Source organism: Rana temporaria, chromosome 4 (assembly GCF_905171775.1).
Source record: "Rana temporaria chromosome 4, aRanTem1.1, whole genome shotgun sequence".
NCBI lineage: Eukaryota > Metazoa > Chordata > Amphibia > Anura > Ranidae > Rana > Rana temporaria.
Window position 1 is genome coordinate 227,070,194 of NC_053492.1, and position 19,682 is coordinate 227,089,875.

General features: G+C 45.9%; 1 protein-coding gene across 16 annotated transcripts in view; it reads left to right on the forward strand.

Moving 5' to 3' along the window:
• The window catches only part of RIMS1 (regulating synaptic membrane exocytosis 1), a 492,278-nt gene that overhangs the window by 389,121 nt on the left and 83,475 nt on the right, over positions 1-19,682 (forward strand). Inside the window, exon 1 of one of the 16 annotated variants that reach the window (XM_040349939.1) lies at positions 10,700-10,836. The exons of the other annotated variants lie outside the window; for them this stretch is intronic. The gene's annotated coding sequence lies outside the window, so the exon portion shown is untranslated. Of the gene's footprint in view, positions 1-10,699; positions 10,837-19,682 lie in introns of those variants that run through there. 16 annotated transcript variants of the gene reach the window in all.

Here is a 19,682-nt window from a genome sequence, read left to right on the forward strand (position 1 = left end):
TGTAGTGGTACTGATTGTATCTACTGTATCTTCTGTAGGAATGTTTCATGTAGTGATACTGATTGTACCTACTGTATCTTCTGTAGGAATGTTTCCTGTAGTGGTACTGATTGTACCTACTGTATCTTCTGTAGGAATGTTTCCTGTAGTGGTACTGATTGTATCTACTGTATGTTCTGTAGGAATGTTTACTGTAGTGGTACTGATTGTACCTACTGTATCTTCTGTAGGAATGTTTCCTGTAGTGGTACTGATTGTATCTACTGTATCTTCTGTAGGAATGTTTCCTGTAGTGGTACTGACAGGGATGGACTGGGACAAAAATTTGGCCCTGGACTTCATCCAGACCAGCCCACTTTTGTTTTTGCAAACACACACAAAAACAGTATATAAACTATACGCAATTGCGCAAAAAAAACATAAGTAAAACCCCCTGCCCCAACCTCTCACAAATAAAGAAATAAAATTGGCACTGTGTAGTGCTCCTCTTACCTTCACTGGGTACTGTAGCTGTGACTGGCTCCTGAGTCCTCTGTGGGTGGGTGGCTGGCTGGCTCCTGTTGGTGGCTGGCAGGCGCCCTGGTGTGGGTGAGTCACCATGGGTGGCTGGCTGGCATCCTGCTGTGGAAGGTCACCGTGGCCGGTTGGCTTCTGTGAGTGGCTGGTTGACACCCTGTTGTGACTGTCTGGTTTCCTGGTGTGGGTGGGTCACCGGGGGTGGCTGGCTGGCACCCTGGCTCTGCTGTGGGTGGGTCACTATGGGTGGCTGTAACCCTGGCCCTGCTGTGGGTGGGTCGCCGTGAGTAGCTTGCTTCTGTGGGTGGCTGCCTGGCTCCCTGCTGTGGACCAGTGGGTGAGTAGCTGGCATGGTGCACTCTGCTATTGGTGGCTAGCCTGGTTCTCTGCTTTGGGTCAGTGGGTGGCTGGAATGGTGCACCCTGCTGTGGCTGACAGAGAGGGGGATTGACAGAGAGGGGTGGGCGGACAGAGAGGGGGGCTGACAGAGAGAGGTGGGCTAACAGAGGGGGGTGGGCTGACAGAGAAGGGGTGGGCAGACAGAGGGTGACAGAGAGGGGGGCTGACAGAGGGGTGGGCTGACAGAGAAGGGGTGGGCTGATGGGGGGGACTGACATAGGGTGGGCTGACAGAGGGGGGGGTGGGCTGACAGAGATGGGGTGGGCTGACAGGGGGGCTGACAGAGGAAGAGGGGGACAGAGAGGGGTGGGCTAACAGAGGGGGGTGGGCTGACAGAGAAGGGGTAGGCTTACAGAGGGTGACAGAGAGGGGGCTGACAGAGTGGGGTGGGCTGACAGAGATGGGGTGGGCTGACAGGGGGGCTGACAGAGGAAGAGGGGGACAGAGAGGGGTGGGCTAACAGAGGGGGGTGGGCTGACAGAGAAGGGGTAGGCTTACAGAGGGTGACAGAGAGGGGGCTGACAGAGGGGGGACTGACAGAGGGGGGGTGGGCTGACAGAGATGGGGTGGGCTGACAGGGGGGCTGACAGAGGAAGAGGGGGGACAGAGAGGGGTGGGCTAACAGAGGGGGGTGGGCTGACAGAGAAGGGGTTGGCTTACAGAGGGGGGCTGACAGAGGGTGACAGAGAGGGGGCTGACAGAGGGGGGACTGACAGGGGTGGGCTGACAGAGAAGAGGTGGGCTGACAGAGGGAGAGGGGGGACAGAGATGGGGCTTTCAGAGAGGGGTGGGCTGACAGAGAATGGGGGCTGACAGAGGGGGGTGGGTTGACAGAGGGCGGCAGAAAGGGGGGCTGATAGAGGGGGGACTGACAGAGGCGGTGGGCTGACAGAGGGGGGCTGACAGAGGGGGGCTGACCAAGGGGGCAGGGCTGACAGAGGGGGGCAGGGCTGACAGAGGGGGGCTGACCAAGGGGGCAGGGCTGACAGAGGGGGGCTGACAGGAAGAGGGGGACAGAGAGGGGTGGGCTAACAGAGGGGGGTGGGCTGACAGAGAAGGGGTAGGCTTACAGAGGGTGACAGAGAGGGGGCTGACAGAGGGGGGACTGACAGAGGGGGGGTGGGCTGACAGAGATGGGGTGGGCTGACAGGGGGGCTGACAGAGGAAGAGGGGGACAGAGAGGGGTGGGCTAACAGAGGGGGGTGGGCTGACAGAGAAGGGGTAGGCTTACAGAGGGGGGCTGACAGAGGGTGACAGAGAGGGGGCTGACAGAGGGGGGACTGACAGGGGTGGGCTGACAGAGAAGAGGTGGGCTGACAGAGGGAGAGGGGGGACAGAGATGGGGCTTTCAGAGAGGGGTGGGCTGACAGAGAATGGGGGCTGACAGAGGGGGGTGGGTTGACAGAGGGCGGCAGAAAGGGGGGCTGATAGAGGGGGGACTGACAGAGGCGGTGGGCTGACAGAGGGGGGCTGACCAAGGGGGCAGGGCTGACAGAGGGGGGCAGGGCTGACAGAGGGGGGCTGACCAAGGGGGCAGGGCTGACAGAGGGGGGCTGACCAAGGGGGCAGGGCTGACAGAGGGGGGCTGACCAAGGGGGCAGGGCTGCCAGGGGTGGGCTTACCAAGGGGGCAGGGCTGACAGAGGGGGGCTGACAGAGGGGGGGCTGACCAAGGGGGCAGGGCTGGCAGGGGTGGGCTTACCAAGGGGGCAGGGCTGACAGAGGGGGGCCTCCAAGGGGGCAGGGCTGACAGAGGGGGGCTGACAGAGGGGGGGCTGACCAAGGGGGCAGGGCTGCCAGGGGTGGGCTTACCAAGGGGGCAGGGCTGACAGAAGGGGGCTGACCAAGGGGGCAGGGCTGCCAGGGGTGGGCTTACCAAGGGGGCAGGGCTGACAGAGGGGGGCCTCCAAGGGGGCAGGGCTGACAGAGGGGGGCTGACAGAGGGGGGGCTGACCAAGGGGGCAGGGCTGCCAGGGGTGGGCTTACCAAGGGGGCAGGGCTGACAGAGGGGGGCTGACAGAGGGGGGGCTGACCAAGGGGGCAGGGGTGGGCTTACCAAGGGGGCAGGGCTGACAGAGGGGGGGCTGACCAAGGGGGCAGGGCTTACAGAGGGGGGCTGACCAAGGGGGCAGGGCTGACAGAGGGGGTAGATGAGAGAGACCTCGGAAAATACACAGCGCACCAGGCAGAGAGGCGGAACTCCGGCAGCAAGTGGTCACGATCACCACCAAAGACCAGCCCCGCACACACCATGTCACACCATGTCGACACTTCTCTCCTCCTAAATTTACAGCCCTGCTCCCATCCTAGCGGCGTGACGTCACTCGCAGCCGTAGGCGGGAGGGGATTACTATGGGAGGAGGCCGCCTCCTCCCATAGTAATCCCCTCCCGCCTACGGCCGCGAGCGAGTGACGTCACGCCGCTAGGACGGGGGCAGGGCTGTAAATTTAGGAGGAGAGAAGTGTCGAGTGATGATGGCTATTGGCTGGCGCAGCCGCCGGGTGCAGGAGCATTAGCATAAATGTGACGAGGCGAGAGAGAGACACTGACAGTGACAGGCGGCCCACTGAGCCATCTTGCCCACCGGGAAACTCCCGGTAGTCCCGATGGCCAGTCCATCCCTGGGTACTGATTGTACCCACTGTATCTTCTGTAGGAATGTTTCCTGTAGTGCAACTGATTGTATCTACTGTATCTTCTGTAGGAATGTTTCCTGTAGTGCAACTGATTGTATCTACTGTATCTTCTGTAGGAATGTTTCCTCTAGTGCAACTGATTGTATCTACTGCAGTGGTTCTCAACCTGGGGGTCGGGACCCCCTTGGGGGTCAAATGATGATTTGCCAGGGGTCACCAAATCCCAGGCTGTTAAGCCCACGCCACATTACCTGCGTTTTTGTGGCCCCCCAACAGGGCTGTTCCTGGAGCCTGCGGCCGCCCACTCTGCCTCTTTGCAGCTGCCCATTCAGTTCATGGCATGGATGTGGGGCGGAGACTAGAGGTCAGCTGACTGGTGAAGAATGTGAAGTAGGAGGGGCTGGAGGAGACCCCATCTCCTGATTTTGGCATAAGGGTCACTCCTGCGAGACACCATGAACCCGGAGACACAGTGAGTAACACTTCCTGTGATTATAGTTGCCATTAAAAGTCCCCACTAAAGTTCTCAGATCAGCAGATGACCTTGATCAAGAGCACCTAATTTGGCTAATCAGAACTCCCTCCAGCATGGCTACACTTCCCATTCCCTCAACCCCCCCCCCCCCCCCCCAACAAGGAGTAAGAGAAGGAATAAAGAGAGAATACATGGAAGGGAGAGGAAAAGAGGGGGAGTAACAAAGAAAAAGGGAGAAAAAGAATATAAGAGAGAACAAGAAATACGGCTAGAGAGAGAGAAAGATGGGGGGAAAAAAATTAGGATAGGGAGATAAAAGAGAGTGGTACATCATAAATTGTGGAGTGGAAGGGGTTAGGGGAGCAAATTACTTGCCACGCTACAAATTTTTTTTTTTCTGTTAGGGGTCCCCGAAACTTCGTAAATTTTATAAAGGGGGCACGGCACTAGGACGGTTGAGAACCACTGATCTACTGTATCTTCTGTAGGAATGTTTCCTGTAGCGGTACTGATTGTATCTACTGTATCTTCTGTAGGAATGTTTCCTGTAGTGGTACTGATTGTATCTACTGTATCTTCTGTAGGAATGTTTCCTGTAGTGGTACTGATTGTATCTACTGTATCTTCTGTAGGAATGTTTCCTGTAGTGGTAAACAAAAATAGAGCGACAATTAAAAAAATATATATATTTTTTACTTTTTGCTATAATAAATATCCTCCGAAAATATATCATTTTTCCTCAGTTTAGGCCGATACGTATTCTTCTACTTATTTTTTGTAAAAAAAAATCACAATAAGCGTTTATTGATTGGATTGCACAAAAGTTATAGCATCTACAAAACAGCGGATAGTTTTATGGCATTTCTATTTAATATTTTTTTTTACTAGTAATGGCAGCGATCAGCGATTTTTATCATGACTGCGACATTTTTGTGGACACATCGGACACTTTTGACGTCATTTTGGGACCATTGTCATTGATAAAGCGATCAGTGCTATAAAAATGCACTGAATACTGTAAAAATTACAGGGGAAGTGAAGTGGGTTAACCAGTAGGGGGCACTGAAGGGGTTAAGTGTGTCCTAAGGAGTGCTTCTAACTGTAGGGGGGATGGGCTGTGTGTGACATGACACTGATCACTGCTCCCGATTACAGGTAGCTGTGATCAGTGTCCTGTCACTAGGAAAAATGGGGAAATGCTTTTTTACATTAGCATTTCCCCGTTCTTCCTCAGTGTGAGACGATCGCAGGTATCCCCATGGACATCGAATCCGTGGGAACTGCGGTCAGACTCATGGAGCTTGCGGCGGGCGCGCCCACAATACCGCTCTTAAAGTAGCAATGTATATATATACGTTGATCTGTGCCATTCTGCTGACGCATATCAGCGTAACACAGTCCTTAAGTGGATATATGTGTATATATGTATACACACAGTATCTTACAAAAGTGAGTACACCCCTCACATTTTTGTAAATATTTTATTATATTTTTTCATTTGACAACACTGAAGAAAAAATACTTTGCCGCTCCAGCCAATCACAGCGCTGGAGTGGCGATACCCGGAAGACACGCCGAGTCAAGATGACATCTCGCTCGGTGTGGACCAGGTAAGTTCTCTTCACCTCGTTCCGAGGTAAGTATTTCATAATGAGCTAATATGCGGTGCATACTAGCTCATTATGCCTTTTGCCTTGCAGGTGAAAAAAAATGAATCGTGGGTTTACAACCGCTTTAAGATTCAATTCTTTATTATTGACATTAAGTGAGAATTATGCCAAGACAGTGTCACCACCACCCTCCTAAATAATGAGCAGGTTGTCCATAAATCTGCCATACCAGATGATGTTGTCAAGGAGTTTTTTTTTTTGGAGATAAGGTAAAACTCCTCCCACCACCCCATATAAAAATTTGCTAAGGATCACCCCCCTAAGTATACGACGGCGTCAAACCAAGCCTCTCTCCCGGTCTGCGCGCGCATGTGCACCGCCGTCGGGAGGAAACCAAGCCTTGCTTCAGAACACAACTGGCGGCTCGCGCACACGCGCGCCGTGACCCTAAGTGAGCCAAGCCTCACTTTAGGCCTCCACTCATACCGTAGCTAAGCCAGGATGGGAGTAAAGGGCCATGTGACACAATACCCCGGAACAAAGAACCAATGTGATTCCTGTCGCGGGGACCAATAAAGTTGCAATAACAATAACAGCACAGGACGTTACGTTTCACCGAAGAAAACAAACGACACAGTGTCAATCCCATCCGCACCTTACTCCAGGAAGCAAATGGGATGGGGCCAACACATCGTTCAGCATAAATATACATCAAACATGTGTGTTACTCCGAGCAGCTCCTCCCTTAATAGCTTTTATACAAAGAGGCTAAAAATGGAAGCTGAAATTTGATTAATTTACGCTGAACATATCAATCAAAAATATTAAAACATAATCCAATATATGTTGGTACACATATGCTGCTAAACTATGGGCGTATGAACCACAATCACAGAGTGCTGCACGAATGTAAAACGTGGAAAAATGAAACTTGGAAATGAAAGTAAAGATGAGTGAAAATAAATATGCACATAAGATTAAAAATATATATATAACATGCAAATCAAAAGTCAAAGACCCCAAATGCTCAAGTCACATGACCGGACTGGAACACCCTGAGAATAGTTAGAATAGGATTTAGATGGTGGGTAGGAGCAGGTTTAGGCTTAGTTAGGTATATCACTTGTTTTGTCATGCACAGACAGTATACAGTATTAGTACACCATGCAATATTGAGACCTCTATAATGATAGGTTCTAAAGCTGTAAGATACAATAGATAGTGCTGTATTGTAAAATGCAGAAACAATTCACGCACTGTCATATTTGTCTTGTGAGGGTTTATTGAAATAAAAAACTCACCATGCAAACAGATCCAATATTTTTGGACCTGTGCATGCTTCATTTATTGTATTTTTATATTTACTGTATGCAGGGCTTTTTTTCAGGGGGAACTTGGGGGAACTCAGTTCCACCACCTCTGGCTCAGACCCTTTGGTGCCTGCTCACCACAATCACTTGTAAACACAGAAGTCTGGTTTTTGTGTCTACAAGTGACAGCTCTGCACTCTGTGAGTAACCCCCCTGAACTCTGTACTCTGTATGTAATGCAATCCTGGTATTTAATGCACCTTTAAGACCCTTCAACTGTTTGTGAAATCTGAACAGGGTCGTGGTTGAGTTCCTGCACCTATTTTCTGAGAAAAAAAGCTCTGACTGTATGCAGAGCTTTTTTTCTCAGAAAATAGGTGCAGGAACTCAACCACGACCCGTTCAGATTTCACAAACAGTAGAAGGGTCTTAAAGGGGCATTAAATGCCAGAATTGCATTACATACATAATGCAGAGTTCAGGGGGTTACAAAGCTGTCACTTGTAAACACAGAAACCAGACTTCTGTGTTTACAAGTGATTGTGGTGAGCAGGCACCAAATGGTCTGAGCCAGAGGTGGTGGAACTGAGTTCCCCCAAGTTCCCCCGGAAAAAATGCCCTGACTGTATGCATACACAGTTCTTTTAACATGCCCTCTATATGTTGTGTAACAATACTTTGCAATATAATGCTAGGTACATTAAGATCCTTGATGTAAGCCTTTTTCATGTATGTGTGTTTCTGTGTGTATTTTTTCTTTTTTTTTCACTTGTTTTCACCAGGCTTGTACTAATCAAAAGATGTTATTCCCTATCGCAGATCTCTGTGGTGTATGACCCATCTAATTATCACAGCAAGCCAGTCTCTCTGTGAAACCAAGGAAAGTTGAAGTACCATATTTTTTCATGTACTTCATAATTAATCATATGGAACAAAGTCTATAATAAAGTAGATACTGATGCTTTCTTTAAAGAGTCAATATAGCTATAAGAAGAAAGCTGCTGCCAGATGGAGAATACCTTTTATTGTTGAATTCACACTTTGCATTGTGAAAATGCATGCATTTTCTTGCATCTTTTAATCTGCTGTATGACATGTTTTTGAGTGTTGATGCACATCATTTGAGTTGTCCTGCATTTCTTTGCACGTGTTTTGCATGGTCTTGCCTAAAGAACGCAAATAAAAATATATAATAGATTATATGGTATGCTGTAAAACACACTATACTGTAGTTTCTTGCAGCAACTGATTGCATCATACTGCTGGAAAACATTGAGATGTGCTAGCAGGGTGATTTTGTAGCAGCGATTCCCCACCACTACAGTTTTCTAATGCCATAGATTAACAGTCATTAGGGAATTTACCCTTCCTATCCAGAGCACTTTTTGCGATTTCGGCACTGCGTCGCTTTAACTGACAATTGCGCGGTCGTGCAACGTGGCACCCATACAAAATTGACGCCCTTTTTCTCCACAAATATAGTTTTCTTTTGGTGATCACCTCTGTGGCTTTTATTTTTTGCGCTATAAACAAAAAAAGCGTCAATTTAGAAAATAAAGCAATATTTTTTACTTTTTGCTATAATAAATATCCCCAAAAAATATATAAAAAAACACATTACTTTCTCATTTTAGGCTGATATGTATTTACATATTTTTGGTAAAAAAAAACGCAATAAGCGTATATTGATTGGTTTGCACAAAACTTCTAGCGTCTACAAAATAGGGGATAGTTTTATGGCATTTTAATTATTTTTTTTTTATTAGTAATGGAGGCGATCAGCGATTTTTTTTGTGACTTTGACATTATGGCGGACACAATGGACACTTTTGACACACTTTTGGGACCATTGTCATTTATACAGCGATCAGTGATATAAAAATGCACTGATTACTGTGTACATGATACTGTCAGGGATGGGGTTAACTACTAGGGGGCGAGGAAGGGGTTAAGTGTGTCCTAGGGAGTGATTCCAACTGTGTGGGGGCTGGGCTACCAGTGACACAACATTGATCACTGCTTTCGATCACAGGGAGCAGTAGATCAGTGTCCTGTCACTAGGTAGAACAGGGAATTACCTTGTTTACAAATGCATCTCCCCGTTCTGCCGCCCTGTGACACAATCGTGGGACACCGGCGGACATCGAGTACAGGTACGTTGCTTTGTCCACACGAGACGTTCTGCCGATGTGTATGTGCGTTAGGCGGTCGGCAAGTGGTTAAACAGGTTGGCACAATGCATGCCATGTGGATTGTGGTGTGCTGCAGCTTGATGCTGTTGCCATCTACTGCATTAACTACTAGCCGACCAGCCACCGTCATTATACGGCGGCAGGTCGGCTCTCCTAGGCGAGAGCCCGTAGCTATACGTCCTCTCTTTTAGCCGCCACTAGGGGGCGCGTGCGCGCCGCCCGCTCGCCCCCGACTCCCGTGCGTGTGCCCGGCGGGCGCGATCGCCGCCGGGCACATGCGATTGCTCGGTACAGAGCAGGGAACGGGAGCTGTGTGTGTAAACACACAGCTCCTGGTCCTGTCAGCGGGGGAAATGCTGATCTTCCGTTCATACAATGTATGAACCGAGGATCAGTGTTTCCCCTAGTGAGGCCACAGTAAGAACACACAGAGGGAACATACTTAACCCCTTCCCCGCCCCCTAGTGTTAACCCCTTCCCTGCCAGTGGCATTTTTATAGTAATCCAATGCATTTTTATAGCACTGATCGCTATAAAAATGCCAATGGCCCCAAAAATGTGTCAAAAGTGTCCGAAGTGTCCGCCATAATGTCGCAGTACCGAAAAAAAATCGCTGATCGCCGCCATTACTAGTAAAAAAAATATATTAAGAAAAATTACATAAAAATACCCCCTATTTTGTAAACGCTATAACTTTTGCGCAAACCAATCAATAAACGCTTATTGCGATTTTTTTTTACGAAAAATAGGTAGAAGAATACGTATCGGCCTAAACTGAGGAAAAAAAATGTTTTTTTATATATTTTTGGGGGATATTTATTACAGCAAAAAGTAAAAAATATTTTTTTTTTTCAAAATTGTCGCTCTATTTTTGTTTATAGCGCAAAAAATAAAAACCGCAGAGGTGATCAAATACCACCAAAAGAAAGCTCTATTTGTGGGGAAAAAAGGACGCCAATTTTGTTTGGGAGCCACGTCGCACGACCGCGCAATTGTCAGTTAAAGCGACGCAGTCCAGAATCACAAAAAGTACTCTGGTCTTTGGGCAGCAATATGGTCCGGGGGGTAAGTGGTTAAAATGCACCACCCAAAGTGGCGAGGATTACCATGCATTATGGTCCCAATGCAAGAGTGCCAATAGACCTAAATTATTAAGGAACCAAAATAATGATTACATTATATGAAAAAAGGCCTATTATTGTATGTGCCATTTACATTGAACTTTACTATATATGTTTTATTTTAAGTACACGGACCATTAACACCTGATAATGGCATTGTATCCTGTAAGCACTTTCACATGTGAAATAATCTCCCTTATTCCAGAACAATGAGGATGTTATGTGTTGTATTTCTCATTTACAGCTGTTAATGTGTAGCATGCACCAGACTCTTACTAGAAGAGTAATTGTAAGCACACTTTTTTCAAGTTACTATGCAGTTGAAGATTCTCTGCCAATAATAGATTGCAGACACAGTGCAATTCTACTTACTCATCTTCAAAAAAGATTACCTAATAAGGGCTCGCATTTTTAAACAAATCTTTCTGCACGGATGAACACAGGGTGCATATTTGCCTTTTCTTCCATAAGAAAAGGAAGTGCACCGGAGACCACAGTGGATGTTTTGGATTTTAAATGTTTTCACGGTAGTATCTTCAGGGCTTGCTTGTCGTTTTTTGGAACTCGGTTAGCAGAAGTGAGTACATTTTAATCAGGACTTCCATATTGTGTATTTTCATTTCTTGCAAACCAGGAGCAAGTCTTAGTATAGATTGCTTTGTCTAATGTAAATGTAATTTAGGTCTAAAGGTGGGGAACTTGTAACTCTACTACAAGCCTCAGCAAGCTTTATTGCTGAAGGTTTAGAATGCACAAACAGTATAGACTGTATGGAATTGCATTCTACAAAAATAATGTGCTATTTAATATGTAATGTGACCGTTATATATACTATAATATAACACTGGAAATAGTAACCCATGCTGCATATTAGCAAGAAATACTCGAGAGTGCAATGTACATATTTTTATATATTGTGCTGAGATTCTAAGAAAGCAGAAGTCTGACTGATAATTAATATTATTACAGTTCTCATGAATGGCCTAAAATAAAATGGTTTGTTTTTAAAGCATGGGATGTGTGTGAAATAGAAGTTCACAGAATTCTGTTGTCAGCTAAATCTGTGCTAGGTTGCACAGCACACTTTGAGCACCCTTTGCCTTTAGCGCTGATTTACTGATTAAGCTAATTGTAAGTTTAGACGTGTACCATGACATTTTTGCAGATTGTCTGACAGTTCTGCATGTAGTAGGGACATTTTTTTGTTCAATACAGTATATGACTTACAATTTGAATACATAAAATTGCTATGTTTATATAAAAAGATCACACCATTCAATGCTGTGTTATACCTTTCCGTTCTTGTCATAGGTTTTGGTGGTACCCTACTGGCACCTTGCATTTTCTTTTCTGTGTTTTTGATGCACATGTTGATGCATTTTTTATGCGTTTTGACACATTCTGAAATTTTTGTTTTGGTCAATAAGAATCAATGCGTGCAATTGAAATGCTGAACATTAGCTCTAGGCAGGTTAGCATTAGGATCCTAACAATTTTTAAATACAGAGTATTTGTTTTATTGTTTTAAATCATACATTTTCAGGTATTATTACTATATCAGATGTCCTCCCAGGCCCTGTGGAACTTGCTCCATCTTGGTCAAATACCTGGATAAAGTAGAGGTTGCCAGGGGAGGAGGCTTGTTATGTGCAAAACACATTAAAAACATGCTACAATGCACAATACATGTTTTACTCCATTGCTGCCATTGAAGTCTATAGGGCATAAAATGTACCAAAAGATGGTACTGGGCAAGGTCAGGGTCATAACAGTACTATAGTGTTTGTTGTTTTATTTTTTTATTTTGTTTATTTGATTTGTTGTGCACATTTGGCATGTGTTATGCTCCAATAGTAGACAAATTAGCAATCTGTAACCTGAGTATTCCTTATGTAGCTCATAGAGAAGTATTGTTATTCAAAATGGAAAAAACAAAGTTATAGGATATACAAAATTGCTATAAAAGAACGAAATTTCACCAACTCTGTAGAATGTATGTTTATAAGAATTACTGGTGAGTAAAAAAAGTATCTCTTACACACACACACACACACACACACACACACTTTTTAACATATAGAAGAACATCAGAGTCCCCTTAAAGGGTCACTAAAGGAAAAAATGTTTGCCTAAAATTAATGTCTGCAAGGTAGACAGACAAAACAGTGTAATAATTCTGTTTAAAAATAAGTAAATACCTATTAAATTCCTTCATCTATATCACGGCATTCTAGTTTCTGTTCTCTCATTCACTTCCTGGTTTGCATCGTTCTTTCATGTAAGAACTACATTTCCCAGTATGAATTGCGGCACGCCCAGTAATTCACACCTCCTTGAAGTCTCTGAAGCCTCGTACACACGACCGAGAAACTCGACGGGCTCGTCGAGTTCCTTGTTAGGCTGTCGAGGATCTCGGCGAGCCAAATTTCTCCATTCCCGTTGAGGAAAAAGAAGACATGCTCTCTTTTTGGCTCGACGGGATCCTCGACAGTTTCCTCGTCAAAGTGTACACACGACCGGTTTCCTCGGCAAAAAAAACAAAACAGCAAGTACGAGGCCTGACACGTAGAGAGCGTCCTGCCACACAGATGTAGTTCCCAGGAGGGGGTGAGCACGTTACTGACCACCGCAGTAAAGCCTCCCATCATGGTGGTCAGTAAAATCAGACAAGCAGTAAGTGAACAGAACAGAGAAGAAATAAAGCAACTTCTGAGCAAAAACGAACAATGAGGAAGTGAAAAGAGGTATGTCTGCAGGTAAAGGATGCTTATTATGAAAACATTTTTTTTCCTTTACAACCCCTTTAACGCCAGCTCCTCCTGACCCTTTAAGAGGTTTTTGATGCCAATAGGCAGGGTTTCTGATCATGTGACTGCCATGGTTGGTGGTCACTTGATTGAAAAGCTCCCTATCGCAAATAGAGATCGCAAACTTTCCGTTAGCCGCTGGAAACTGTACCAGGAGCATGCTCTCGGCACAGCTCTATTCTCATATGCGGCTGTTCGGCGTTAAGGCCCATATGCCGAGAGGCCGCATATATGCATTCGGACAGCGTGAAGAGGTAAAATTTGACCTAAACTCTAAAAGTGAAAATTTGGTACATTTTAGGGATTATCTAAACATGTTAATTGTGTCTGTGAGAAAAATATACCTTTTTGTCCTGAGTTCCTCCTGAAAAATAGCAATCCACTTTCTCATATATGAGTGTGCCTAGGCACTCCTGTGCCTGCAGCTGTATAGTTGTACATCTGGAGAGTGAGATCTTAGGTACTGCACTGCTGCCTGTGACTGCTAGTTTTATGAGCATTGCAGTGAGAAATGGTAATACACTATACAGCAGGAGTCAGTAACCTTTTTCCACTTAAGGGCCAGATTCAATGTATGTGAATGTATGGAGGGTCTCATTCACCTGCTAATAAATGAAGCTAATATTCTAACATAGTAATAATAACAGTAAAGATTTACCTCACTTTAAGGTGCTTCACTAATACAAAGCCAGTTCACCCCGAGGAAGCGGGATTCAGCCAGCATGGTCTGGAGATGGGGTTCCTTTCCACAGGGGTGATGGGGTTCCTGTCCCCAGGTAAGAAGGGATCCTTGCTCCCAGTTGAGAAGGGGCCCATGTCCACAGGGGTTATAGGGTCCCTGTCCCCAAGGGATCCTTGTCTCCAGGGGTGATGTGGTCCCTGTCCCCAGGTGAGAAGGGATCCCTGTCCCCAGGTGAGATGGGTCCCTTCCCAGGTGAAAAGGGGACCCTGTCCCCAGATGAAAAGGGGTCCTTATCCCCAGGGGTGATGGGGTCCTTGTCCCCAGGGGTGATGGGGTCCCTGTCCCCAGGTGAGAAGAGGTACTTAATAGGGTCCCCTATATTGCATGTCCTCTGTCCCCCCTTCACATCACTCCCATAGTGTCCTCTGCCCCCTCCCCCAATAGCAAGTTTCCTGTGCTCCCAAAGCAGTGCCTTCTGTCCCGTGAACCCTCCCCCACTGTAGTGTCCTATGTACCCCCATAGTGTCCTCTATCCCCTGCACACCCCCCCTATAGTGTCCTCTGTAACCTCATAGTGTCCTCTGTCCCCTGCACACCCCCACTATAGTGTCCTCTGTAACCTCATAGTGTCACCTGTCCCCTGCGCCACCCTCACTGTGTAGTGTCCTCTGTCCCCTGCACCCCCCCCCCACTGTAGTGTCCTCTATATGCCCATAGTGTCTTCTGTCCCCTGCACCCCCCCCCTCTGTAATATCCTCTGTACCCCTGTAGTGTCATCTGCCCCCTGCACCACCCCGCCAACGGTAGTGTCCTCTGTACCCCCATAGTGTCCTCTGCCCCCTGCACCCACTGTAGTGTCCTCTGTACCCTCATAGTGTCCTCTGTCCCCTGCACCACCTCCATTGAAGTGTCCTCTGTACCCCCACAGTGTCCTCTACCCCACACACACTGTGTAGGTAGAAATCTCCTACCCTACACAGGTGTACAGCGAGCAATGCAAAGATCGGTATCACAGAGCTGGATGGGGGCAGGAACCGCTGGACTTAACTTTTTACATTAACTGGCTGGTGATTGGTTGCTAGGATTGCCCTGAAACCAATCACCTGCTGTGTAATGAAAAGTTCTTGGGGTCTGCAGACCACTAAGCTCTGAAGAAAGGGGTACGCCCCCGAAACGCGTCAGCTCTAACATTGATTGTTGATTCAAGTGACTATCGTGTTCCACTGATGTTGCTGGATTTCTGCTGTACTGTCTTTTAAAGCTTGATTTTAAACTCCACATTGTGAGTATAATGATTGATTTTAACATTTGAATAAAATTCATTTTAGCAGTATCACACTAGGTCGCTGCACCCTCCGTTCTTTTCTCTTTTCTTATTTTTTTGAATTCCCACGATTCTGAGGAGGGCTGCAAGACTCTAGAAGATATCTTTTAATTGAACTATACCATCCCAAAGTACCTCCCGAAAATACCGGAGCGCAGGAGATTTGTTTTGGTCTGTTGTTTACTAAGGGAAGATCAGTAAGACCCAAGTGAATGGTCTTCCAGGATTCCGGATGTGAACATCCTAGCCTCCAGATTCAATAACAATCTACCTCTGTTTGTTGCCAGAATCAGCTATCCTCTTACTCTAGCCCCAGATGCCCTAATTATCCCCTGGTCTCAGTTCAGGCAATTTTTTTCCAAATTCTGCCTTGCCTGCTCCACAAAATAGAGCAAAACAGAAAAATTGGTGATTCTAATTGTACCAAACTGGCCCAGAAGAACCTGTTGCACAGTCATACTCAGACTTCTAGCAGACAACTCCTGGCCTCTTTTCCAACAAATGAGATCTGTTGTCTCAAGGCTTACTATTCCATCCTGCTTCACATTCTTTGGCTTTAACAGAATGGCAGTTGAAACCTAGGTCTGAAAGGATGGGGGTTTTCTGAGTCTGTGATTCCAACCTTGCTAAAAGTGAGGAAAGCCACTTTCAGGAAGATCTATTGTCGCACCTAGAAATCTTGGGCTAGATTCATATAGAACCGCGTATCTTTGCGGCCGCGTAACGTATCCGATTTACGTTACGCCTCCGCAACTTAGACGGGCAAGTGCTGTATTCTCAAAGCACTTGCTCTGTAAGTTGCGGCGGCGTATCGTAAATCGGCCGGCGTAAGCCCGCCTAATTCAAATTTGGATCAGGGGAGCGTGTTTTATGTAAATGTACTGTGACCCGACGTGATTGACGTTTTTCCCGAACGGCGCATTGCGCCGTCCGTGGAATTTCCCAGTGTGCATTGCTCCAAAGTACGCCGCAAGGACGTCATTGGTTTCGATGTGAACGCAAATGACGTCCAGCCCCATTCACGGACGACTTACGCAAACGACCTAACTTTTTAAAATTTCGACGCGGGAACGACGGCCATACTTAACATTGGTACGCCGCACTTACGCCACCATATAGCAGGGGTAACTATACGCCGGGAAAAGCCTAACGTAAACAGCGTAACTTTACTGCGTCGGCCGGGCGTACGTTCGGGAATTCTAGCTAATTTGCATACTCAACGCGAAATTCGACGGAAGCGCGACTCTCCATTGAGAATCTGGCCCCTTTTTTGGCCTGGTGTGAACAAGGTCCCATGAATTACTTTGTGCCTCTCATTCTGGCCTTCCTGTAAACAAACTTTGACTAGAACTTTGCTCTAAGCATACTCTCTGGCGGTATGATTCTTTCTGGTTTTAGGTGCTGAAAGCGGTACAATTATTTTGCATGAAAATTTGGCGTTTTACATTATAGGCCTGTAATTCTTAGGAATAACTCACTTAAATCTGTCCAAACAAGAGTCTAGTAGACATCCCCGGTATGATAAAGTTTGAAAAACAAAATCCTAAATTATAATATAATAAATAACTATAAATAATTATATCAAATAATAATGTAATTATAATAAAAATTATTCAATAATGTAATCAAATCAAAAACACAGAAATTTGCTCAGTTGCAGAATTGTCGCTGTCATTACTTTCAGTGTTTGATGACGAATTTCCCTACAAATCGCTATCGCTCAATTCTGCAAGTGATTCTAATTTATTATCGCTGTTTTCTAGCTGCTCTAAAATCACTTTTGACATAAAGGGACACTTTTTGGTTGCTATGGACAATCTACAGTTTGCAGGCAGAAATAACAGTTTTTATTTTATAAAAGTACATGTAGGACACTGGGCAGACCACTAGGGACAAAGGGGGTGTGTATTTTTTACATACAGTACTGTAATCTGTAAGATTACAGTATACTGTATGTAATGTGTTTATTTACTTTTTTGAATTTGGCGTCGTAACGTCGCAGAGAACGGAGCTCGGCGGCACACGGGGACACCGTGTGAATCGAGGGAGGACGCCACTCGCTCACACAGCGGGGAGGCATCACAGGATCCAGGGACACTGTAAGTAACTGGTGCCTGTGGATGCTGCGAGGCGATCCCGAGTCTGGCTCGGGGATACCGCTTTTGGTATTGAAATCTTACCCCGAGCCAGACTCGAGAATACCGCCAAGGGGGTTAAAGGCCACTTATTGCCCTTATTCATCCTCTTTAACCACTTAAGGACCCCTTCACGCTGATATACGTCAGCAGAATGGCACGGCTGGGCACATCAATGTATAGGTACATTGTCCTTTCAGCCCAGCCAAGGGGGTTGAGGGCGCACGCCTGCGACCCAGTCCGAAGCTCCCTGACCGTGACCGCGAGACTCGTGGACCCGATCGCCGCTGGAGTCCTGCGATCGGTCCCTGGAGCTGAAGAACGGGGAGAGCCGTGTGTAAACACGGCTTCCCCGTTCTTCACTGTGGCTCCGTCATCGATTGTGTCATCCCTTTTATAGGGGGACACAATCGATGACGTCACACCTACAGCCACACCCCCCTACAGTTGTAAACACACTTCAGGGAACACAAAACCCCAACAGCGCCCCCTGTGGTTAACTCCCAAACTGCAACTGTAATTTTCACAATAAACAATGCATTTTAAATGCATTTTTTGCTTTGAAAATGACAATGGTCCCAAAAATGTGTCAAAATTGTCCGAAGTGTCCGCCATAATGTCGCAGTCACGAAAAAAAATCGCTGATCGCCGCCTTTAGTAGTAAAAAAATAATAAGTTATAAAAATGCAATAAAACTATCCCCTATTTTGTAAATGCTATAAATTTTGCACAAACCAACCGATAAATGCTTATTGCGATTTTTTTTACCAAAAATAGGTAGAAGAATACGTATCGGCCTAAACTGAGGAAAAAAAAATTATATATTTTTGGGGGATATTTATTATAGCAAAAAGTTAAAAATATTGAATTTTTTTCAAAATTGTCGATCTATTTTTGTTTATAGCGCAAAAAAAAAACGCAGAGGTGATCAAATACCACCAAAAGAAAGCTCTATTAGTGCGAAAAAAAGGACGCCAATTTTGTTTGGGAGCCACGTCGCACGACCGTGCAATTGTCAGTTAAAGCGACGCAGTGCCGAATCGCAAAAAGGGGCAAGGTCCTTTAGCTGCATTTTGGTCCAGGTCTTAAGTGGTTAAAAGGTTGAGGTCCAAGCAGGGGACATACCCCGAAAAGCTTGTCCTGAAAAATTGTATGTTAGTGCAAATAAAAATAGTATCATGAACAGTACTCAGTTTTCTCTGTCACAGTTGCACTAATACGGCTACAATCACGTCAAGTATGTCTTTAAAAGGTTAAAAGGCTTTGCATTCCTTTGTAAAAAAAAAAACATTTTTTAAGTTGTTTCTTGTATCAGTCGCCCCATGCGGCACCCTGTACTTCTGTAGGACCTTCATTTTTGGTTCTATCTGTCTTGCAGAAAGCACCCTTTAAACCCATCGTGAATATTCTCCTAGAGAGTCTTGCCAGCAAAGTAGTCTTTTTGGTTGCTATCACATCTGTCAGACATCCTGTAAATAACCTTTTCTTATACATTAAAAACCTTGGTTTGACAGTAACTTGGTTTGAGAGCGTTTTGCAAGACAAGCACATTTTTTTATAAATAAAATACATTTTGACTTGATATACAAGCGATGTCTTAATATTCAAGTAGTGTCATGTCACAACTGAGTATAAAAGAAAAGAGAGGCGCCTCTAAGTGTTAAAGCAGGCACATCTAAGTATGCAGGCATCTGGGGTAAAGCTGTTCACATAGACCATTCTCCGCACCGCCATTGACATCATTCCTTCCACACTGCGCTCCACGAGTGGTTCAAGCCTCACTTTCAGAACTCTCTACTGCAGGGTAGTCTTCCCGATCATGATAGCAGACTGACTGTGGACAACTTTACCCTGGATGCCTGCATACTTAGACGTGCCTCTTTTAATTATCAGCCATGTGAGTTGCTAAATGTTATACCTTCATTAAATGTAACCATATTGCTACACTCAGGCCTCGTACACACGACCGAGTTTCTCGGCAAAAACCAGCAAGAAACTTGCTGTTTTTTTGTTTTTTTTTCAAGGAAACCGGTCGTGTGTACACTTTTCGACGAGGAAACTGTCGAGGATCTCGTCGAGCCAAAAAGAGAGCATGTCTTCTTTTTCCTCGATGGGAATGGGGAAATTTGGCTTGCCGAGATCCTCGACAGCCTAACAAGGTACTCGACGAGCAAAACGATGTGTTTCGCTCGTCGAGTTTCTCGGTCGTGTGTACGAGGCCTCAGAGGCGCCTCTCTTCTCTTTTATACTCTGCAGCTCCTGCTGGATTTTGCTTCTAATCCCCTTGTGGAGGCTTTCATTTGTGGATGGACATTTTATCTATCCAATTGCTATAATCTTTTTATATGGACTATAAACTAAAGGACTTATGAATAAATGGTTGTGGAACGAATAATTCGAGTTTCCATTATTTCTTATGGGAAATTTTGCTTTGATATACAAGTGCTTTGGATTACAAGCATGCTTCCAGAACAA